Source organism: Corylus avellana, chromosome ca8, assembly GCF_901000735.1.
Source record: "Corylus avellana chromosome ca8, CavTom2PMs-1.0".
NCBI lineage: Eukaryota > Viridiplantae > Streptophyta > Magnoliopsida > Fagales > Betulaceae > Corylus > Corylus avellana.
This window is the reverse complement of record NC_081548.1, coordinates 11,222,080-11,246,654: the sequence shown is the minus strand read 5'-3', so window position 1 is coordinate 11,246,654 and position 24,575 is coordinate 11,222,080. Positions and strand designations below refer to the sequence as shown.

Here is a 24,575-nt window from a genome sequence, read left to right as displayed (position 1 = left end):
CTTTCCTTTAAAGCTCTGAACAGCCTTCCGCAAAATCTCATCCTAAAACACATTGAAAATTCATTGCATTAACTTGATCAAAATATAATGAAAAGAAATAATGCATTTACATATGAACAAATGTAATTATAACTTAAACACAAGGATCAATGGAGAACTCATATTAGTTCCGTAACCCAATAGAGCAGCAACAGTAGCAAATCGAACAATTAGTTCTCATGAAAAAATAGACTTTACCTCTTCAAGTGTCCATTGTCCTTTGGTAGAACGCCTTGTCGGACCACTAGTCCTCCTGAAAAAGAGTAGTAAAATGTTAAGAAGCATTCAGTTGCTAACAAAACTGCCATTTCCTCAATCAGAGCACAAATATTCATGATATGAGTAAAATTAACCATTACCAAGATACCAACATTCAACTCATAGTACTAAAAGCTAGGTTTTCCTATAGAAAAATACCCAATAAAGAAAAGACTTCCTCAATCTGATTTTATATTTGTAGGTTGAGATTCTAGAAAAACAAAAATCAAGAGAAGCTGTTTCTCAATAAATCTTTTTTAATTTTAAAAGCACTGCCATAACATGCTAGAAAAGCCTGATAGAACATGAATTCAAGGACATGAACTATCAGGGGAATGGTGCCGAGCACTAATTGAAATCTATTTCAGCCAAAGTTATAAAGCAAGCACCAAAAATAACTTGAAACGACCTATTCCTCATTGACTGGTCGAAAATGGTTCCAACAAGTTGACAAGCTGAAGTTCACAGCAAAACATTATCAGAGGAAGAAAATTGGAGACATTCATCCAAAGAACGCAATTCTAGATGCTATTAAATTACCCATGTAGAGCTCGCATTTTCTGACCACCATCCCCGAACCCATCTTGGGTAGTAGAGATTGTCCTGTCACCTTCCATAGCTATTTGACAAATAGGTAAAGCTGCATACCCCAATTCCCACTCGACAGCAACTCTTTCCACAATATGTTCTCCAAATCATTATATTCTAGCTAAGAAGAGGCAGTGCCTACCTTCGCGCACGACAAACCCACAAGCTGCTAGGGTAAAGAAACACAGATTAAAACAGACATCATAAAATTAATAACAAAATAGTCAAAATTGAAGCGAGAACAAAGTACAAAAACGAGCTAGATGGCAAATACAAAGCTATAAATCTATGAAATTTGTAGCCGTTACTCTACTTAAACTAAAGATCTGTAATTTTTAAAATTGAAGCTGAATAATTCAAAAGAAAAAGAATCAAGAAGTACACAAATAGCTTTTGAAACAACCTAGGAAATCATAAGCAATATATACCATGAGTCCGACAAAACATTGAAAATGTTCCCAAAGAAAACCTAGTACCCATCGAACTCAGGTATGAAAAATTTATAAAATTTGAGACAAATTTCGAGCAAAGTTAAAGATCAAAGGAAAATCTATCAGATCAAACCTAAAACACTCGCCAAAGTACATGAATCATTAATATTTTATGAAATCCAAAGCTCGTCGAAAACCGAAAAATCGACACCCGAGAAACAAATTTCAAATTTAAGCAAAGGAATGGGTAAGGCAGGCCAGGCACTCACAGAACTGAGCTTTAGAATGCAAAACGCAGAGAATCGACAGGGAGAGGAAACCGATTGGCGCGATCAAAACGGTGCGCATTTGCAGATCCAGAGGAAGATATGTGAAGAGAAGCCGGAGAGAGAGAGGGGGGGGAGAGAGAGAGTGAAACGGTCCGCTGTATTCAAACATGGAAGGGGCGGACAATGAGATTCAAACCCTATGGTTAAAAGTCGAGCAAGTTAAGGTGAATGGGCGGATGAGATCTTGTCCACGTGGGAATCGCGGCCGTCCCACTCCACTCACAGGCTGTTTGGTCTTTTTCAAAAGTTGTGTTTTCTCTTTTTCTTTTTTGAAACTAATAATTCAAAATATATAATTTGAAATCTATAGTCAACATTTATATTTGTATTAATATCAGTAGTTGGTCTTTTTATAATTACTTGGAAACTATCACACCACATGCTGTCTCCAAAGGATAGTACAATTATCCATGTGTTTGTTACACCATAATTTAATCTTGTTTCTTTTTATTTTTGGTAAATATATTATAAATCACTGAGTCAACCTACTAAAATAAAAAAATGTCTTAAGTTTTTTTTTTCAAATATTTACTACATGGGTTAATTGAAATGCCAATAAAATTCCTATTGTTAAAAATTTTTAACTGCAGTTAGATTGGTTGAAACACATCATTTTTAGGAAGAAAAATGTTTGGTTTCATTAAAAAGTTCATCTTTTGGCCATTTTAATCCTAGGTGGCATGGCTCATTTTTCAGAAATCTATTAATTTATTGTTTAAAATCTATTAATTTTAAAATGGATTATGCCACCTAGGATTAAAATGGTCAAAATATAAATTTTTTAATGAATTCAATCATTTCTCTTTTAAGGAATGCCATATCAATCGAACTTTTTGATCTTACGTGTCCATTGTGGACACATAGGATCAAAACTCACTGTTTTGGCCCTATCCAAAATAGTGACTTGGGGTTTTTTTTTGTTTAAACTCCCAAATCGTTCTTCCCCAAATCCTTCCCAATCAAACCTACGCAGCCACCAACACACCCACTGACGCACAGAACCCACCAGTCAACACTCAGTCCGGTGTCACTCAATCCAGCGTCGTTCTCAACTGTCTCAAATTTAGTTTAACCTTCTTTTTTTTCATACAGGACCTAAGCTAAATTCAGCTTTAGTATAGGTGGCACTGCAGAAGGGAGGGTTCTCTTTGGATTTTGTTTTCTGGTCTCATTTTATTTGGAAGATTGTTGATTTAATTTGGAATATTTGACACTGCAAAAGGGTAGGTACTCTGTTTTTGCCTTAATAAAAATGTGATTATAATCAAATACATAGAAAAAGGCTCAGGCTCAGGCTCAGGCTCGGATGAATAGAACTCGGACTCAGTTTCCCAACACAAACGCTCACACCCAAACATCTTGATGATGCAAATTCACTCACTCCCACAAAGCTAAAGAATTTTCAACAAAACCCATAAACTACTTTTTGAAGTCTTCGATCCTTAGTCAACTCTTCCAAATAAAATGACGCCGGACTGAGTGTTGGCCGATGGGTTCTGTTGCGCCAGTGGATGTGTTGGTAGGTCTCCGTGGGTGCGTCAGTGGTTGCGTGGGTTTGATTGGAAGGATGTGAAGAAGAACAATTTGAGAGTTTAAACAAAAAAATCTCAAGTCAGCCAAAACTCACCGTTTTGTATACGGCCAAAACGATGAGTTTTGATCCTACGTGTTCACTGTGGACACGTAAAATCAAAAAATTCGACTAATATGGCCTTTCTTAAAATGGTGCGTTTCAACCAATCTAACGGCAGTTAAAAATTTTTTACTAGAAATTTTATTGGTATTTCGATTGATCCAATGAGTAAATATTCGAAAAAAAAAAAAATCCTTCTTAGGGATTTTTTTAGTTTTAGCGGGTTGACTTAGAGACTTATAATATATTTATCTTTTTTTTTTCTTGGCCGGAATTAAATGATTTTCTATTTTCTTTTGGCATAATTTGGTTGGCTTCATTTTTGGTGCATTAGTATTAAAAGGTGCAAATATATATTAGTAAATTATAAAGATACAATTGAGATTAAAGTTATTAGCCGTGAAGTCAAATTTGATAAGCATTTACAATAAAATAAGAGTAGCTATTTCCGCTACTAAAAATTCTTTTTTATTTTTATTTCTTCTAATTTGTCTACTCATCAGCGCCAAAGCCCAATGTATCGCTGTGTGGGGATGAAATCCACCGGTGCTTCCAAGCTCCGAACATGATGAAATTCAAGAATGCTTCGATTAAGAGGCAGCTCCAAGACACCGTTAATGGTTGCGGCTCATGAGCAAATATGTTGTAAAGGGAAAGAACTACAATTTGGTTATTCACTGTTCATTCTACAAGAAAAAACTACAATTTGGTCATTCTTGCTGAAGAGAAAGGAAAAAAGAAAAAAAAAGAAGACAACAATCAAATTTAACCATTATAATGAATTTGCCTACTCTGTTGGGGATGCTCTGGAGTTGAATTTCCGTTAGGGCTAGAATAGATTGAGTTGGCAAGTTTTAGAAAGATACCATTAGAAAAATCCTCTTATTTAAAAGAAAAAATAAAATAAAAAATAAAAAAAACCGTTGCAAATCTTTGGGGGAACAAGGACCTATAAATTCATCTTTTCACCGTCATTGTAAGAATTGAAGACATAGTATCAATTTTATGTTTTACAAAGATTACATATGAATATTACAGGTAATTCAAATTAGAGTTCAATTTAAATGGAAAAACATATAATCAGGAAAAAAAAAAAATTATGGCATGTTTGGTATGCAGAATAGAATTGCTATTCCATTAAGAACAAATAACTATTATTAAGAATGAAAAAAATGTGGAATTTTTATTTATTTTTTTTATTATTATTTTTTTTTTGGAAAAAAAAAAAAGTGAAATTGAAAGTTATTCATATTTTTTAGTTTTGTGACAATACATGCGGTTTCACCGGAAAGGAATAAAAATTACTAAAGTGCCCAATTTTCTTCTTTAAAAAATGGAATGAAATTTGTGAGTGGCCAACCATTCATAATAGAACCCCGGGGTGGTCACACCACACCAAAAGCCCTTTGTGGTGGACCCCTGAAGTGCTCTACAAGGGGTGTGACTACCCCAGTGCCATTGACGATGAAAAAGACAAAGCAAGTAGCATTAAGATCGCCAACTTTGGACTATCAAAGATTCATGGAGATGAGAATGAACTCATAACAAAAATTTTTGACTTTTAAGAAACACCTCTTTATACGTTCCTAGAATTTGTTATGCTTAGTGAAATCCAAAGTTGTTTGGATATATGGTCTTTGAACTGTGTTAGAGATTGGGAAGGATTTTCTTGCGGAGGTGTTTTGCAAGGGACCCAAGAAAGAGGTTGTGACGCCTTGGCTTTGTACAAATCTCTCATTTCACACATGATGTTCCGATATTAAAGATAAGGGGTAATTAACTTTTTCCTCTATGAACTACAACGCATTTTCACTTTGCCCCCATGAACTACCAACCCTACTGCTCGACCCCCATGAACTACTATTTTGTGCCTAAAACCCTCATTCAATCAGTCAAAGAACAGTCAAAGTGACAATACATTGTAGTTCATGGAGGCAAAGTGATAATGCATTCTAATTCATGGGGCAAAGTGACAATAAATTGTAGTTCATGGGGGCAAAGTCACGGGTAGACCGTCTGAGTTAACACCTTTGACTGACAGAAGGTGCCTTTGACTGACAGAATTGGAGTTTTGGGCACAAAATGGTAGTTCATGGGGGTCGGGCAGTAGGGATGGTAGTTTATGAGAGCAAAGTGAAAATGCGTTGTAGTTCATGGAGGGAAAAAGTAATTACCCCTAAAGCTAATAAATACCAATGAAATTTTTTCTTTAAAAAAAAAAAAAAAAAGGTATCCCTCATATAACACATAGATTTTACTTAACATACTTTGTTGTAAAATTAAAGAAAATAACAAGACAAGATAAAAGATTGCAATATATGAAACTAGTTCTTCAGGAACTATGTATTATTCTTCTCTATTATTGTGTGATTTACATACAACTCAATACTCCCTTTTATAGGCATGAAATCATAATGGGAGGTTAAGAAATATGAAATGGGGAATATGAAACAAAAGGGTTAATCAATTTATTACATGGATGTTATAGGAATTCTAAAAGATGACATGAATGTGTAGAATTCCAAGAGATAGAACTAAATGGTCATCCACCAAATGCATGAATGCATTCATAACACTCCCCCTTGGATGACCATACACTAAAAATATGCCTCGTTAAAACCTTGCCAAGGAAAACCCAGTGGGAAAAAACCTGTGGCGAAGGAAAAAGAGTACAATATTCTTGTGTGCCTTCGTATGCTTTAGGATTGCCTCATTAAAACCTTGCAAAGGAAAACCCAGTGGGAAAAACCTTAGCGAAGGAAAAAGAGTACAATCAGCATAATCATTTTACTCCCCCTCATTAGCATGAAGAGCTTCAATTGTTTATGATGAAAGATCCTTCAGTCGGCGCATTCCAATGTTATTCACCAACTTCTTAAATGTTGCAGTTGGTAATGCTTTGGTAAATAAATCTGCCAAATTGTCACTTGATCGTATCTGTTTAACATCAATATCACCACTCTTCTGGAGCTCATGTGTATAAAAGAACTTTGGTGAAATGTGTTTGGTTCTATCACCCTTAATATATCCTCCTCTGATCTGTGTGATACAAGTAGCATTATCTTCATATAATATTGTCGGGCTATCTTTGATTGTGGATAAACCGCACTTTTCTCGAATGTGTTGAATTACTGATCTTAGCCATATGCATTCCCGACTTGCTTCATGAATTGCAACAATCTCTGAGTGATTTGAAGAAGTAGCAACAAGTGTTTGCTTGACAGATCTCCATGAAATAGCAGTACTTCCACTTGTAAATAGATATCCTGTTTGAGATCTACCTTTATGCGGATCAGAAAGAAAACCCGCATCTGCATATCCAATTAATTGTGAATTTGAACCTTTTGAATAAAATAATCCCATGTCAGTTGTTCCACGAAGATAACGTAGAACATGTTTGACCCCATTCCAATGCCTTTGAGTTGGTGCAGAGCTGTATCTTGCTAATAAATTAACTGAAAATGCTATATCAGGTCGTGTGCAATTTGCAAGATACATCAAAGCACCAATTGCACTAAGATATGGTACTTCAGGACCAAGAATTTCTTCGTCATCTTCTCGAGGGCGAAAATGATCTTTTTTCACATCAAGTGACCGAACAACCATTGGAGTGCTCAAAGGATGAGCTTTCTCCATGTAAAAGTGCTTCAGGACTTTTTCTGTGTATGTTGACTGATGAACAAGAATTCCATTTGGAAAATGTTCAATTTGTAAACCAAGGCAAAATTTTGTCTTTCCAAGATCTTTCATCTCAAACTCATTTTTTAAATATGTGGCAGTTTTTATGAGCTCTTCTGGAGTCCCAACAAGATTTAAATCATCTACATAAACTGCAATGATAGCAAATCCGGATTCTGATTTCTTAATGAAAACGCATGGACAAATTGGATTATTCTCAAATCCTTCTTTCAATAGATATTCACTAAGACGATTGTACCACATGCGTCCGGATTGCTTTAACCCATATAAAGATCTTTGTAGCTTGATAGAATAAATACTTCGGGATTTCGAATTATATGCTTCAGGCATTTTATATCCTTCAGGGATTTTCATGTATATATCATTATCAAGTGATCCATATAAATATGCTGTAACCACATCCATTAAACGCATATCCAAACTTTCTGTAACTACCAAGCTAATCAAAAATCTAAATGTAATTGCATCCACTACAGGGGAATATGTTTCTTCATAATCAATACCAGGTTTCTGCAGGAAACCTTGTGCAACAAGTCTTGCTTTGTATCTCACAATTTCATTTTTCTCATTTCGTTTTCGTACAAATACCCACTTGTATCCAACAGGCGATACACCTTCAGGTGTTTGGACTACAAGTCCAAATACTTCACGTTTTGCTAGTGAGTTCAATTCTGCCTGAATTGCTTCCTTCCACATTGGCCAATCATTTCTACGTCGACATTCTTCGACGGTTTGTGGTTCAATATCATCATTACTTCTGGTAATGTCAAATGCAACTTTAAATGAAAATATGTTGTCGACAACAATTTTGTTTCTATCCAATATTTCTCCTGTACTTACATAATTTATTGAGATCTCATTATTTTCAGGTACCTGTTCCTCTTCAGGAGGTAACTCTTCAGGAGATTCCTCTTCAAGAGGTTCCTCTTCGGGGGATTCCTTTCCAGGAGAATTTTGTACAGAAAGTTTGGATGGATCAATTTTCGTTGCCTGTTTTGTGGGTAAGGCCTCTTCAGGAGCGCCGATTTCATTTCCTTGTGCTTTTCTCTTCCGGGGAATCTTATCCTTTGCACCAATAGGTCTTCCACGCTTCAGGCGTGCCTTAGACTCATTTGCTGCTGTATTAATTAATTGTCCTACAGGGACTTCTATCTTCGCTGGAGTATTAGCAGCTGGAATGTGAGACTTAATTATTTTCTTGTTGTCAGTAAATGCATCGGCAATTGATTTGCAATACTCTGCAAATGAATGATCTTCTGAACTTCTAGTTCACATTGATTTGTACGAGGATCAAAATGAGATAACGTCGAATTATTCCAAGTGATTTCTTGTCGTGCTTCTGGCAACGACTTTTCTTTCCCTAGTGATGGGAATATGTTTTCATCAAAATGACAATCTTCAAAACGTGCTTTAAAAACATCACCAGTTAAAGGCTCAAGATATCTAATGATAGAAGGAGAATCAAAACCAACATAAATTCCAAGTCTACGTTGAGGTCCCATCTTAGTGCGTTGAGGTGGCGCAATTGGAACATATACAGCACAACCAAAAATACGAAAATGAAAAATATTTGGTGGTTGACCAAATGCAAGTTGCAAAGGGGAATATTTTTGGTAAGCTGTTGGTCTGATCCGAACTAATGATGCAGCGTGTAATATTGCATGTCCCCAAGCAGAAACAGGTAATTTTGTTTTCATAAGCAAAGGTCGAGCAATTAACTGAAGTCGTTTAATAAACGATTCAGCTAAACCATTTTGAGTATGAGTATGAGCAACAGGATGTTCAACATTAATTCCAATTGACATGCAATAATCATAAAATGCTTGAGATGTAAATTCACCCGCATTATCCATCCGAATAGATTGAATTGGATAATCAGGAAATTGTGCTCGTAATCTAATTATTTGAGAAAGAAGTCTAGCAAATGCAACATTACGAGTAGAAAGCAAGCAAACGTGTGACCACCTAGATGATGCATCTATTAAAACCATAAAATATCTAAATGGCCCACATGGAGGGTGAATCGGCCCACATATATCCCCTTGAATCCTTTGTAAAAATGATGGAGATTCAACAATTATCTTAGAAGGGGATGGTTTGATAACAAGTTTACCTTGAGAACATGCAGCACAAGGATAATCACTTGGTAAAAGAATCTTCTGGTTCTTTAAGGGATGCCCATGAGAGTTCTCAATTATTCGACGCATCATAATTGTTCCCGGATGTCCAAGACGATCATGCCAAAGCATAAACATCTTTGGATTAGAGCACTTCTGGTGCATTACAACATGTGATTCAATTGTTCTTATTGTTGTATAATACAACCCGGAAGAGAAAGCAGACAGTTTTTCCAATATGAGCTTCTGGCCCGAAATTGTTGAAGTAATATAAAGATATTCATCACTACCTTCATTAGTGGTTTCAACATGATAACCATTTAGACGAATATCCTTAAAACTGATTAAATTTCTTCTAGATTTAGATGAATACAAAGCATCATCAATACAAAATTTTGTTCCTTTTGGCAATATGATATTCGCTCTTCCAGAGCCTTCGATTAGGTTTGATGAACCTGATATTGTATTGACACTAGCTTTGTTTAATATCAAGTATTGAAAACATTTCTTATCTCTAAGAATTGTGTGCGTTGTACAACTGTCTGCTAGACACAAATCTTCACCAATCATCTTGAAATTAATCATTCCATCAATATGACCCATACCTCTATATATAAACAAAATATATATTAAAATTTCATTAATCAAAAAGAAAATAACAAAATACAATGAAATTTGACAATGTAAACATACTATAATTAAGACATAAAGAAAACATATTAATTTTTGTAGACATATTCATCACCAATCAAAAGATCAGTATTTGTGTTAGAGTCTACAAAGAAATCAGAAACATCAAGATGAGTGCTACCCTCTCCATTTAGAGTATCAAGAAAAATTGGAGAATCTTCAGGATTATTGTGATTAGCAAAATTCATTTCAATCCCCTTTTCTTTTATGGAGGCTTGATATAGATCTACCAGATGTTTAGGCGTACGACAGGTACGCGACCAATGTTCTTTCATACCACACCTGTAACATTTATCTTCATAGTTCTTTGTAGGTTTATTCTGTAAACCTTTGTTTTCATTTTGTTTTGCCTCAGTATGGTTCCACTTCTGGTGGTATGGGGTATTTCTTTTGTAAGAATTATGAGTACGTTCCCCTTGACCTCTATAATTTTTTCTACCACGACCACGGTTTCCTTTATTACCATGAAATGAGGTTCCATTTGCTTCAGGAAATGGTGTAGAACCCGTTGGACGAGATTGATGATTTTTCATTAATAGCTCGTTGTTTTGCTCAACCACTAGAAGACAAGATATCAGTTCAGAATATCTTGTGAAATTACGCTCTCGATATTGCTGCTGCAGGAGCACATTCAAGGCATGAAATGTGGTATATGTTTTTTCTAACAAATCCACATCAGTGACTTTTTCTCCACACAATTTTAATTGTGAGTTGATTTTAAAGAGTGCAGAGTTATAGTCACTGACACTCTTAAAATCTTGCAACCTCAGGTGCATCCAATCATAGCGAGCTTTTGGGAGGATAACTGTCTTCTGGTGCTCGTATCTCTCCCTTAAATTATTCCACAAGGTCAAGGGATCTTTTACTGTAAGGTACTCAATTTTTAATTCTTCATGCAGATGATGAAGAAAAATCATTGCTTTAGCGCGATCCTGCTGGGATGCTTGATTATCTTCCTTAATAGTATTTCCAAGATTCATAGCTTCAAGATGGATCTCAGCATCAAGGATCCAAGATAAGTAATTTTTGCCAGAAACGTCAAGAGCGACAAACTCAAGTTTTGTAAGATTTGACATTATCTATACAAAAATATATCAAGAATTAAATAAATAAACATTATTTAAAATTAAGTGATGTTATACACAAACCAAAAATTTTCAAATATAAACTATTATGTTCATAGCATTAGTATGATAATATTCTAGTTCATATAAATCTCACATGGATATGCAAATGTTAGAATGTTAATTAACAAAATAGATAATAAGATTACTAAACGTTAAAGAAACTTACAATGAATTGAGAATAGCTCACGGATAGCTTTTGATGTTGAAGATCAAAAGAACACAACAATTGGCTAGAGCTTCGTGCTGATAACGTGTTGTAAAATTAAAGAAAATAACAAGACAAGATAAAAGATTGCAATATATGAAACTAGTTCTTCAGGAACTATGTATTATTCTTCTCTATTATTGTGTGATTTACATACAACTCAATACTCCCTTTTATAGGCATGAAATCATAATGGGAGGTTAATGAATATGAAATGGGGAATATGAAACAAAAGGGTTAATCAATTTATTACATGGATGTTATAGGAATTCTAAAAGATGACATGAATGTGTAGAATTCCAAGAGATGGAACTAAATGGTCATCCACCAAATGCATGAATGCATTCATAACATACTTCAATTTATGGGTAAAAACATTTTTTTCCCTATGAACTACCATGCTTCTTCAATATACCCCATGAACTACCACATTCACCACCTGTCCACATCAAACTATCATTTACTTACCAAAAACCTCATTCCGTTAATCAGCCTCGTCAAATCGGATGAAATATTTTCTTTTAGACGTTAAATCTCATTAAAAGACAAAAATACCCCCAAATAAAAAAAAATTAAAACAAAAAATATAAATATATATAACTTTGAACAAAACTTATAAATTAATTTTTTGAAAAAAATAGAGGTGGCGTGCGATCACCTCTAGGGTGGCTCGTGTGCCACCCTTGAGGTGGGGTGGCCTTCGTGTAACGCCCCCAAATCTGGCCTTAGTCAAATTGGTAGGGTTACTAGCAATTACCCCCTAATTGGTAACTAAATGAGGAACCACCCTTCTAAACATTATCAGAGTTAATGCATAAGAAGGTGAAATAAATCTGAGAAGTCTCATAGCCATAAAGGAAGTATATAGTAACCTCAAACATAGACACAGAGCAACTAGTAGAAATAATAAGCTGATCAAACCTAGTAATAATATGAAGATCCTAACCTTAAGTAAAGTCTGTAGTGGCAACCTGGCCACTCTTCTTTTTTTAGAAATAGGATTCCTACAAGATGTAACAACCGCATAAGTCTAACAACTTAGTAAGTAAACCTTACAATTGGGTATAACATGAGCCAATTATTAATGATTGTTTTATTGAAAGGAAGATGTGTACTTCTAGCGACAATGGCCCAAGTGTTTTAATGCAGAAAACTAATGTTTTATAAATCATAACTATCATATATGGTATACCCGAGATATTATCCCTTCTCAGCAAGGTTGGCGCTGTCCCGACGGACCTGTAATACAATGTTGGTGCCTCAACCATTGTATGCTACCATCTATAACATTAGTAGCCCAACCGAGTCTGACCTTGGGTAGCCCACGCTATTAATGATGTACGTTGTGTAGTGACCCATCAATTAAGGCTGCGCCAGTCACGAAATAACCATTAGATCCAATGCCCATATATCACATCCACACACACATTTGACCATATAAACAAGTTTATATAGTATCCCATGACCATTATACCCCACGTACCATGTCATACGATGCATTTTATCAACCAGTTATTAAGACAGTTACCAAGTTATACAAAAGCATAGGCATCCTCATATCATTTGCGTGCTCAGTCAATTGACATATCGCACGTTTTTAACGAAAGTGTTCGTAAGTGTTTATTTACCTCGTGCACTCGCTTGAGTTCTTCAATATCACAAATCCCTACTATAACGAAATGCGACACATCGTTATATGCAGTACTAGAGAACTCTCTGAGTAACACAATAAGTTCTACCTAACATAAAAGGGTTGCCGAAACCCTAAGCTCACAATTTGGGTCACTGGGCGTACGTCCTGCTCCCTCGGCGAATGCTCGGTCCCATGGGCGTACGTTCAACCAGATAGTGAATTCTCGACCACAGCCCCCAAACATGGTCTTATGCTTATAGGGTGTGGCAAATCTCATCCTAGGCTCCTAATGAACACATGCAAAATACAAAACATGCTAACATGCAAACTTTAAAGAAATCAAAGACCGGTTTAAAGCTTTTCAAAATCATTCTTAGTCTTGTAAGAAAATGGGTGCAAGAATTTGCCAACTCATCTTTAAAACTTGTAATACTAAGAAAGCAATAACAAGATGAAGGATAAGGGTATGAACAAGAAACTACCTTGATGATGGCAAAAACTCCACCAAGGCTTGCTCATTCTCCTCCAAAGTCACTCCTCACTCTAGGGTTAAGTTTTCTTGGTGTAAGGAGAGGTTGAGGGACAAAGGAAAGGGTTTATATAGGGGCTTGAGGCATGCTCTCCTCTTAAAGAGGTGGAGAATGGGTTAAAATTACTTTTTAGAGTTGTTAGCGAACATTCAGATACTATTGGGCGAACGTTCACGTACTATTACCCAATTGATAAAATGGCTCAGGCATACATTTGGGCATTATCCCATGGTTCAAAGACTGGTCAACGTACGCACGTGCTGGTCCCCTTAGCGTACGCTTACACTTAGGTTAAGGGCGCACGTTCGGGTGATCCCCCAAGCGTATGTTCGATCAGGGAGTGGGTGTTTTGGGTTAGCCTTAAAAGGCTCAAGGAGTTGGGCTACTCATAAGGGTTTTGGGCATTGGGTTATGAAATATTGCGTTAAGAAAATATTAGTCACTTTGTATTAGATTATTAGCCTTTTAAAACTTGTGTTTTATCAGGGTATTAGCTGGGGTGGCCTATGAGCCATCCCTAAGCAATGAGGCTGGCAGCACACCACCCCCGACCACCTCTAGGGTGATTAGGGGTGGCGCGCGGCCAACCCCTAAATAGATTTAGGGTGGCCTTCGCCCCCACCTTAAGGGTGGCATGTGAGCCACCCCAGAGGTGGTTGGGGTGGCAACGAGCCTCTGGGGGTGGCTCACTGGGCCACCCCTCCCTCAATGGGGTAGTTGCTGGTTGGCAGCCACCCCTCTATTTTCTATTTTCTTTCTTTTTTTTTAAAAAAAAAAAAAAAATTTAATTTATAAGTTTTTTTTTTTTTTTTTTAGTTTATATATTTATTTATTTTTAATTAAGAATGACACTTATCATCATTCTATTGGTAATGACGTGATATACTAATGGAATCGGTCAAGTATTTTGATAGAATTTGATTCCAGTGACTAAATTGTTATTTTGGTCTATTCCGATAATCTCTGAATTATTTAATTTAATTGATTAATTAATTAATTTATTTATTTTTTTATATCACATGGATGGATTTGTAATTTAGGCTAATCACATGGGCTGATTTTACATTTATATATTTTCTAGTTTAAGTCGTTTTTAACTGTTTTTTAGTTTATTTTTTATATTGACTTGTTTATTTTTTAAAATTAATATATATATATATATGTTTTGTTTTAATTTTGATTTTTAATTTTTTTTTTATTGAAACTTGAAAAAATAAGAAGACTCCAAACCACACTCAAATAGTGATAAGAACTAATATTATTAATCAATAAGCAATCAATCACCAAAATAAGCAAGACAGTAAATCAATCAGACACAAAGATTTTGGTGACAAAGAAGAAACCTTTTAGAAATCGTTTTAAAAGTAAAACATCTTTGGAGCAGCCAAACCCGAGAAATCACTATAAGAAAATATTCCGAGATTACAGACAAGGGGAACACTTACAACCCTTTGTAAGTCATTAGCTCTGTAAGATCAACAAGTCTCCAACTCGTCTCCTCACTCACAATCTTCTTCAACGTGATTCTCCTTTATCGGACCCTTCCGATAGACTTGTCAATCGTAGCAACAAATCAAACTAACAAATACTCTAAGAGGAACAATTTAGCTCATAACATAAACTCTCTCTTAGCACAGCCTCTCACGAACTCTAGGGTAGAAATTCGTACCTCTCGTCTAGTTCTATAGAGATATATATATATTAGCCCCTTAATCCCCAGACACATCACACACTTTATAGAAGTTTAAAACTCAAACAAGTACGTCGCGTTCGTACGATGAATAGACCTGTCCAAACAAAGCTAATTTTAACACGGGAAAACTAGTTCTTGTACACGGTCGTCCAGACGGGGAGGATACGTGTTCGAACGAAGCTAGGGCAACATCACTAACTTGAGTCTTTTGGAGTGGCGTGTCCGGACGGGTTACAAATGGCTTAGCATAATAGACTCTCAGGATGTCGTGTCGGGACAGCATTGCTTCATATCCAGACAGCCTTGCAAGGAGATGATAATTGTTCTTGGGTTTTCTCGTCCGGACATTCTATCTTCCCGTCCGAATAGCCTTGCATTGGAGATGAGTCTTGGTACTTTGAATAGTCCGTTTTGATCACCGAATTAGCCAACAAAAATACTAACAAACTCTCCTTTTGGAAATTTGGTGACAAAACCAATATGTCGAGACATCCCATCATCTCTTCATATTTACTCTTCCTTTTTGTCACAGAATGACAAAAGGTCTCCATGTTTCCTGAAACACTTACAAAATACATCAAGGCATATGTGAAACAGGAATAACATAAATAAAACTCATGATAAAAAAAAAAAAAAATGCATGAAGTATAATGCAAGATCATAAAGAAACATCAGCAAAAAAACTCCCTTCAATGTATGACTCATTATCAACAAGGGAAAAAATTAAAAAAACATGAGCATTTATAAGAAGAGTATATCCAATAAATGATCAAAAATTGCAGATTAGGATAAACTCTTGTTGAATGTGCCAAAAATACCCAAAGCGTGCAAGAGTATCAAAAGATAAATAAACAAAATCATTGTTGCAACTTATGCCATGCCATTATGTACCATCACTATTCATTCTATATGTGTTGTGTGTGATAAGCCATAATCAAGAGCCAAGCAATGAACAAAAATATATTAACAGAGAAGGCACATTGAAACTTCCAAACCATATGAAAGAAATTTATAGCTTCTTAGGTTAGAAGTCAAACCTTACTAGTACCTAGTCACTCTCATCCAATACTCTCCCCCTTAGTCTTATCACAAGGCTCAAGTCTACATCCAGAATTTTAATTTTGGATGGGAAAAAATACACTTTACCCCCTTGAACTATCCACAAATTTGCACTTTTAACCTCAATGTTTAAAAAGTAAAATTACTCAAAGTATCTGACATTGACACTTTACCCCCCCTAAAGTATTTTGAGTTGACACTTTACCCCAGAAAGTAACTAAGTTTTTTTTTTTTTTTTTTTTTTTGGGGGGGTAAATTGTCAACTCAAAATACTTCATGGGGGTCAAGTGTCAATGTCAGATACTTTAGGGAGGTAAAGTATCACTTTTTAAACATTGGGGTTAAAAGTACAAATGAGTGGATAGTTCAGGGGGACACAAGAATCTAAAGTCTGAACAAGCATTAATTGAAACAATCATCTCGAATGAAGCATTAAAATGCAAAATTGAAGTTATTGAATACAAGTCCGAAATGGAAGTTGAAGCTGCTAATTTTACGTTAAAACTAGAAAGACAGAAGAATAAGCTTTGTTCAATGCAAATGAGGTACCGATTTGCACTTGCATATTCATGGGGTCATGTTGTTGTCTTGCCGATTTATCCATCTTCTAACAAACTTGCGGCAATGCTGATGTTGCCTTGATCATTTTATAAGAGTTTGTAAGACTGATTTTGTAAGCATTTGTAATGATTTGAATAATGAAAGTTGTTCACATTCACTCAGTTAATTCACCCAGAGTTGTTAATTGTGTAATGTTAATGTTTGTACCATTTTTTTTTCCAAATATATTATGTTATCAATATGTGCTCGTTGTATGTATACATAGGTACTTTAGGTGATTGTGGGTTAAAACACAAGCACATCAAATATACTTTCACCTTCAAAACAAAGCATGTTACACCAAGCACAATGAAGAATAAAAAAAACATGCCCAATATACTCAAATTCACTCACAGAGAGCATTTACAAGGAACAATAAATATATATTACTCAAGTAGGTAAACTTCAAATATGGACCGAACACAATCTGTAATGAGGAATAAGAAACACATCCAACTTCCAAATATGGTCAACTCCATATACTTTATACACATCCAAAATGTGGTCAATTCCATATACAAAACCATCCCCAAAATTACATAGAAGCACAAATACATTCGATTGTCACTGCAAATACATAAGAAACCACCATTTTAATGTTTTAAAAAAGCAGCACAAAAAGTTACATTGAAGTACAAATACAATCCACTTTGCAAATACATGAGAAACTATCCCTTTCAATGCTTCGAAAAGTAGCACAAAAAGCTCTATTGAAGCACAAAAAGCTGGCACTTGAACCACCTCAACAACTTATAGATGCCGCATTTTTTTCTTTCTTTTTTCCTTGTTGGTTGCAATGTTGGTGTTTGTAGTGGACTTTCCTTTCCCCTTTTCCTTCATTACAACTCATTCAAAACCCTTCATTACAACTCATTCAAAACCTAGTGGAGAATTGTCAATAGTTTAACCTTGGCCTTGGATTATGTCAAAATCAGGGGGCAACCCTAAATGTTATAGCACCAGCACATAGAGGATCCCAAGAGTATAGTGTTCCACCTCATAGAATTGGGATTGGCCTAATAGAGTCCCCAATTAGATCAAGTACAACCTTCCCCTTGTTGCTATGGTCCTTAACACTTTCAACACATGCCCTCAACCTACTATCTATCATTGAACTTGTCTTTCAACCTGCAGGTTGAAAGACAAGTCTACAATTAGCTAAACAGTAAGATCGAACACTATATTTATTTGAAAATAAGCACTCACATTTGATTGGCCTACATGAGGTTGAGTTATTGCCCTTGTTGTCTTGCCTAATTATGCTGTAGGGGGTTGAGTTCTTTGACTTCTCCTGGTTGATTCAGCAACAGTTGGTTGAGTTGCTTGAATTGTCATGGTTGATTGAGCATAAAATTGTGATGTTGTTTGACTAGAATTATGCCCCCTTCTACTTTGTCTTGGAGTTGTCCTACTTGTAACTCCTCTTCACTTTTTGCTCCCTCGGTTGGTGTGACAGGGTATATTATTATACCTACTCTTCCCATTTTTCTTCCTATGCTTGATGTGGCTGTTGATGAGACATCCAACTATAAAAGTGAAAAAAAAAAAAAAAACAATTGACACAAGCAACAAGTGTTGCAAAATAAACACTTAACACAATCAACTATAAGGAATTATACAACTTACCATGTCCAAATTTCAATCCATGTTTGTATTGTTTCTGTAGTAAGATCTCATATGTTCTCTTCATCACTATGTCTCTTCTTGGCAAGGCATATTCTTTTGTTATGACCATGTTTCATACAATGCCCACATTGGTTCTTGTAGCTCCCATTTCATGGTATATTGATTTCTTGGTTCTTCAATCATTCAATATCTTATGGGGAAAATACACTTTACCCCTGAACTACCCACCCATTTCCACTTTTAACTAAAATGTTTAAAAAGTGACACCTTATCCCCTAAAGTATTTGACATTGACACTTGACCCCCATAAAGTACATTTTACCCCCTTGAAGTATTTTGAATTGACGCTTTATCCCCATGAGTTGACACTTTACCCCCTAAAACTTAGTTACTTCAGGGGATAAAGTGTCAACTCAAAATACTTTAGGAGGGTAAAGTGTACTTCATGAGAGTCAAGTGTCAATGTCAGCTACTTTGGAGGGTAATGTATCACTTTTTAAATATTGAGGTCAAAAGTACAAATGGGTGGATAGTATAGGGGGTAAAGTGTATTTGTCCCTTATCTTATTTTCTTAGGTTTACTAGCTAGGAGTTGCCCTCGTCATGGGTGATTCAATTTTTGGTTGATTGCTTCTAGCCCATTGTTTTTTACTTAGTTGATGAGTGCCAAATATTGTATATTTGGGCCCCTTAACTTATGTTTGTTAAGCTCTTAGCTGTGTTAATTTCTGATGTTTTTGGTTAGTTTTAGTGTTTTAGTGATTTGCAGGTTGTTAATAGAAAAATGCGGCTTTAAGGTGATATTTGCAGCTTAAGACACTTCATGAAGCATTGGCAGCAAATTGGGATTGAGCGATGATTTTCACCCAACGAGTCCCACTAAAAAGGCCATATCTTGAGTTGTATAGCTCGGATTGAAGTGATCTTGGTGTCATTGGAAAGCTAACTCGAAAATCTACAAATTCATTATTTACAAGAGTAGGCAAATTCTGACTGGAAGTGTGCTCGAGCGCATGTTTAGTGCGATCGAGCGCACTCGCGCCCAGCCCATAGGAGACATGTTGCGCGAGTGCGATCGAGCGCACCTAGAGTGCGATCGAGCGCACTCGACCGACTTTGCAGTGCTAAAACCCTAAAATCAGCTTATAAATATGCTTCTTTTTCATTGTAAACGTACGGAGACGCGCCGGGGGCACCGTTCTTGGTCGTATTTCGTGTTTTTTGGGTTTTTGTAGCTTAGAACTCAAATTCTTTTGTAAGTTTTTAATTAAGTAATTTAGTTTCTTTATGATTTCTTTTGTCATGAGAGACTAAATCTTCAACTAAGGTTGAAGATGAAGCCTTACCATTGATTAGTTTTATGTTTTGTTCGTACAAATCCGTCGTTTAATATAATGTATGTTCGTTTCAATTCAATTGTGTGACAAAATTGTGATTAATTGTTGTTTATAAATCGTGAAAGCTTTGGATATTCGTTGTGTTTCATCAAACGGATACATCGAATGATTTAATTGAGACTTATATTCATTGTGATTTACGGATACAGTGGATGATTTGATCTCAATTGGATATTCGTTGTGATTTGTAATAGAGATGGATTCATCGAATGATTCAATTGGTTTATAAAAAACAATAGAACATATATAAGGTTTAATTGTTTGTCGGATGCATGAATGGAAACATGAGAATGTATGCTTTGATTTGGTGAGGTGAATCCTAAAACCTTAGTCGTTTATCTTTTGATTATTTTTATTTTATTTAGTTTATGTTTGTTTATTTTCAAAATCAATATCATTCGGAACTAGGTTAAGATATAATTGATTTAAATAGAAATTAAATTTCACAAACACAATTCCCTGTGGATCGACCTCGCACTTGCACACACGCTATATTGTACACGACTCATGCGCTTGCGAGTATAATTAAATTTGTACATCATTAGTACATGATAGATGATGGGTGGATATGTATTTAAATACTTCTCGTTATAATATTCACTTAAAAAATCGGCAAGGTTGTAACCATGGTACAAAATGGTTGATTTGGCTCGACTACATGGGATACCAGTCACATCCCATTTTATGAATCTACAAGTTCTGGCTTCCACATCTATTGCGTCACATTTCCCTTGGCACTCGACCTCAAAAATACCCTCACCAACACATGTGCACCAACAATGACGGACATCATTCTCTTCTTTTCCCAACTCGGCTAGTATGTTTGGCTCTAAATTTTCCTCAACTTATCAACTCCATTTTTCCTCGCATACCTTTACATTAACTTATTTCTAATCTCTTCCAACATGCTCAATATTGTCTGGTCACTAAAATTTTTAATCCAATACTTAAATCTTTCACAAGTGCTGTTGTGTAGGAGGTAAGATTTTGCAGTAGTATTGAACAATTCTCTACACCAAGTTGTGGGGTCAACCTTTGAAAGATAAGCATGTGCATCCTAACTAATACGCTTAATTTGACGTGCCCCAGAAGCGTTAAATGCCATCTTGCATTTCAAAGTTTTTTCATTGATTGCATATTGCGTTTACGCTTTCAAAATTTTTTGGTCCGAAAGTAATAATTCAAAATATGAAATTTAAAATCTATAGTCAGCATTTATATTTGTATTAATATTAGTTGTCGTCTTTTTATAATTACTTGGGAACTACTACACCACATGCGGGTCTCCAAGAAGATAGTACAAGTATTCATGTGTTGACATATGATAAATTGTTTAGTTACACCATAATTTAATTCCTTTTTTTTTTTTTGCATGAATTAAATGATTTTCTATTTTCTTTTGGTATATATTGGTATCAAACATAATTTGGTTGGCTCCATTTTTAGTGCATTAGTATTAAAATGTGCAAATATTTATTTGTAAATTATAAAGATATAATTGAGATCTTCAAAATTTTTGGTCCGAAAGTAATAATTCAAAATATGGAATTTAAAATCTATAGTCAGCATTTATATTTGTATTAATATTTGTAGTCATCTTTTTATCATTACTTGGGAACTACTACACCACATGCGGGTCTCCAAGAAGATAGTACAATTATTCATGTGTTGGCATATGATAAATTGTTCGGTTACACTATAATTTAATTCCTTTTTTTTTCTTTTGCATGAATTAAATGATTTTCTATTTTCTTTTGGTATATATTGGTATCAAACATAATTTGGTTGGCTCCATTTTTAGTGCATTAGTATTAAAATGTGCAAATATTTATTTGTAAATTATAAAGATATAATTGAGATCTTCAAAATTTTTGGTCCGAAAGTAATAATTCAAAATACGGAATTTAAAATCTATAGTCAGCATTTATATTTGTATTAATATTTGTAGTCGTCTTTTTATAATTACTTGGGAACTACTACACCACATGCGGGTCTCCAAGAAGATAGTACAATTATTCACGCGTTGACATATGATAAATTGTTCGGTTACACCATAATTTAATTCGTTTTTTTTTTTTTTTTGCATGAATTAAATGATTTTCTATTTTCTTTTGGTATATATTGGTATCAAACATGATTTGGTTGGCTCCAGTTTTAGTGCATTAATATTAAAAGGTACAAATATTTATTTGTAAATTATAAAGATATAATTGAGATCTTCAAATTTGATGAGATCTTCAAATTTCAGCTACTCAATTATTATTTTTTTTTCCTAATTTGTCTACTCGTCAGCCATCAAAAGCCTAAGGCATCATCGTGTTGGGGATGAAATCCACTGATGCTTCCAAGCTCTGAACGGTTTGAAATTCGAGATGGCTTCAATTAAGAGGTAGCTCCAAGACACTGTTAATGGTTGTGGCTCACGAACAAATATGTCGTGAAGGGAAAGAGAGAGGGGATGGGTCAGATTTTTAGGTAGAGGAAGAAGAGAGCGCTAGAGAGGGAGAAAAAGAGAGAAACATAAATAAAAGTTTATAGTGTGAACAATGAATATGTTGTATTCACTTTTTATTCTACAAGAACAAAAAAAAAAAAAAAAAATACAATTTGGTTATTCTGTTGGAGAGATAGAGAGAAAATAATAATAATAATAATAATGATAACAGTCAAATTTGACTCTTATAGGGGATTTGTCAACTCTGTTGGAGATGCTATGTGGTAGAATTTTAGTCGGGGCAAGAATAGATTGAGTTGACATGTTTTGGAAAGACAATAATTAAAAAAAAAAAAACAATAAAAAAACTGTGGCAAGTTTTTAGGGGACCAATGGCCCTATAAATTCGTGTCTTGACCGTCATTATAAGAATTGAAGATATAGTATCAATTTTAGGTTTTACAAAGATTACGTATGAATATTACAAGTAATTCAAATTAGAGTTCAATTTAAATGGAAAAACATATGAAAAAAAAAAATTATGGAAAGTTTGTTATGTCGAATGGAATAAGATCGTCTCAATTTCAAATGAAATGGATAGTATCTAGTTAGTCTTTTTTAGAGGGGTAAAATTGTCATTTTGAAAGGATCATTTTCCATGTATATGGATGAGAGATATAGTAATAGTGTAACACCCGGGAATTATTTATTTATTTTTTTTGTGAGTAACACCTGGGAATTTAATGTCTCTTAGGTTCATCTTTAAAAGTCAATGATAATATTGTAAAGATATTATCATTCGAATTATATAGTTGTTTTATAAATTAATGGAACTTTTTTTTTTTGAAAATTTTTTTTTTTTACTGAAACTTTCAAAACAAAATTCCGAGGTAAAAAACGATTATCTACCTTAGGACTTAACTATTGAAAATTAGGTCTAACAAAATCCGATTGATTCAAATAAAAGCTCATAGTGCTTGTCTTGATATCCTCTACCATATGGTAAGATTTTAAAGAAATCCATTTCTTCAAAAATATGCGATTTCTGTCGGGCGAGTTACTATTCATCCGCCGAAATGACACTTTTTGTTCACTTATTTATTTATAAATTTGATATTGAAAAATATGTTTTTGGACATATATTGAACCATTTTAGTAAATAAATAAGTTATATTTTAGTCCCGTGAAGTCAGAATTTAATTTGAAGAAATTCTCAATTTTAGCGTAAAACATGGTGTTTTAAGTCTTCTAGCTATCGGGCCACCATGTGCAAAATGGGAACATGATCATCTCTTGTTCAAATAAGAACATGATCTTCTCTTGTGCAAATTGAGAAATTCTCAATTTCAGGGGTATATTTATCTTTTCACTTGTTGAGATGACAAAAATACTCATCCAATATAACTAATTGAATATTCTCCAATTCATTTAAAATAGAGATAATCCTAATTCGTGTAATAAGCCTTTCGATTCTAGTAAATAAATGAGTTTTCATGTCATCATGTGTTAGTGTGATATTTTTACCAAATCCATAAATGGAAAGAAGACTTTTTGGCTTAATTTTACAAAAACCCTAACCTACCCTTGCATGGCTGGTTACTGATCGGGATAAAAAATGGCTGAAATCTTAGCCATTGAATTTCATCCAATTTTCTCTACACTGCCACATGCCCATTTAATTAAAAAAAGTACTAAAATAATATTTAAGTTTTAAAAAGAAAATATAAAACAAAATAATTATAAAAAAAAAAAAAAGTATGGGGTGGCCGGCCACCCCTAGGGTCACCGGCCACCCCATTTGAGACTTGGGGGTGGCCCAAGCCACCTCCTAGGGCCCCAGGGGGTGGTTTGGCCACCCCCCTAAGGCCATGGGGGTGGCTCCGACCACCCCCAACCGGTCCTTAGGGGTGCCCTAGGGCCAAACCACAAAAAAAAAAAAAAAAGTCACCCCATACTTTTTTTATAATTTTTTATTTTTTATTATTTTGTTTTATATTTTCTTTTTAAAACTTAAATAATATTTTAGTATTTTTTAATTAAAGGGACATGTGACAAACTATAGACCATTGGATGAAATTCAATGGCTAGAATTTTAGCCATTTTTGATGGACAATTCCCCAGCTATTGCTAAGGATCCCAATCTAGCCAGTTACACCCTTGTGGCTTGGCGTTGACTTATTGCTATAAATAAGCATGCTGGCCTTCTCATTCTTTCAGAATTGCAACAGCATGTCTTTTGCATTTAGTTGCTTTAGTTTTCTTTCATTTTTCATGAAGCTTTTCTCTTCTCCTCTCTTGGAACCCATTCAGCCACTCTTCTAGCTTTTTGGTGTGGTTGTGTCTCGTGCCAAGATAGCCTTGCACCACCATAGATTGTTGTGATGTTATAAACATTGGTTATTATTTTTTCATTGATATATATTTTTTTCTTTACTGTTTCACAATACATTCATGAGTTTTATGAGAATGAAAGAAGAAGGAAAATAT

General features: G+C 34.8%; 1 long non-coding RNA gene across 2 annotated transcripts; it reads right to left on the bottom strand.

Moving 5' to 3' along the window:
• On the bottom strand, nt 1–1,745 carry LOC132191122 (uncharacterized). Of its 2 annotated transcripts, none has more exons than XR_009441180.1 (4): nt 1,586–1,745; nt 838–1,054; nt 238–292; nt 1–42 (listed from the first exon to the last, which is right to left on the bottom strand). It is a non-coding gene; the product is annotated as an uncharacterized LOC132191122 (long non-coding RNA). The 2 variants fall into 2 exon arrangements; XR_009441179.1 differs by having other exon boundaries at nt 838–1,051.
• Between the last annotated feature and the right edge of the window lie 22,830 nt (nt 1,746–24,575).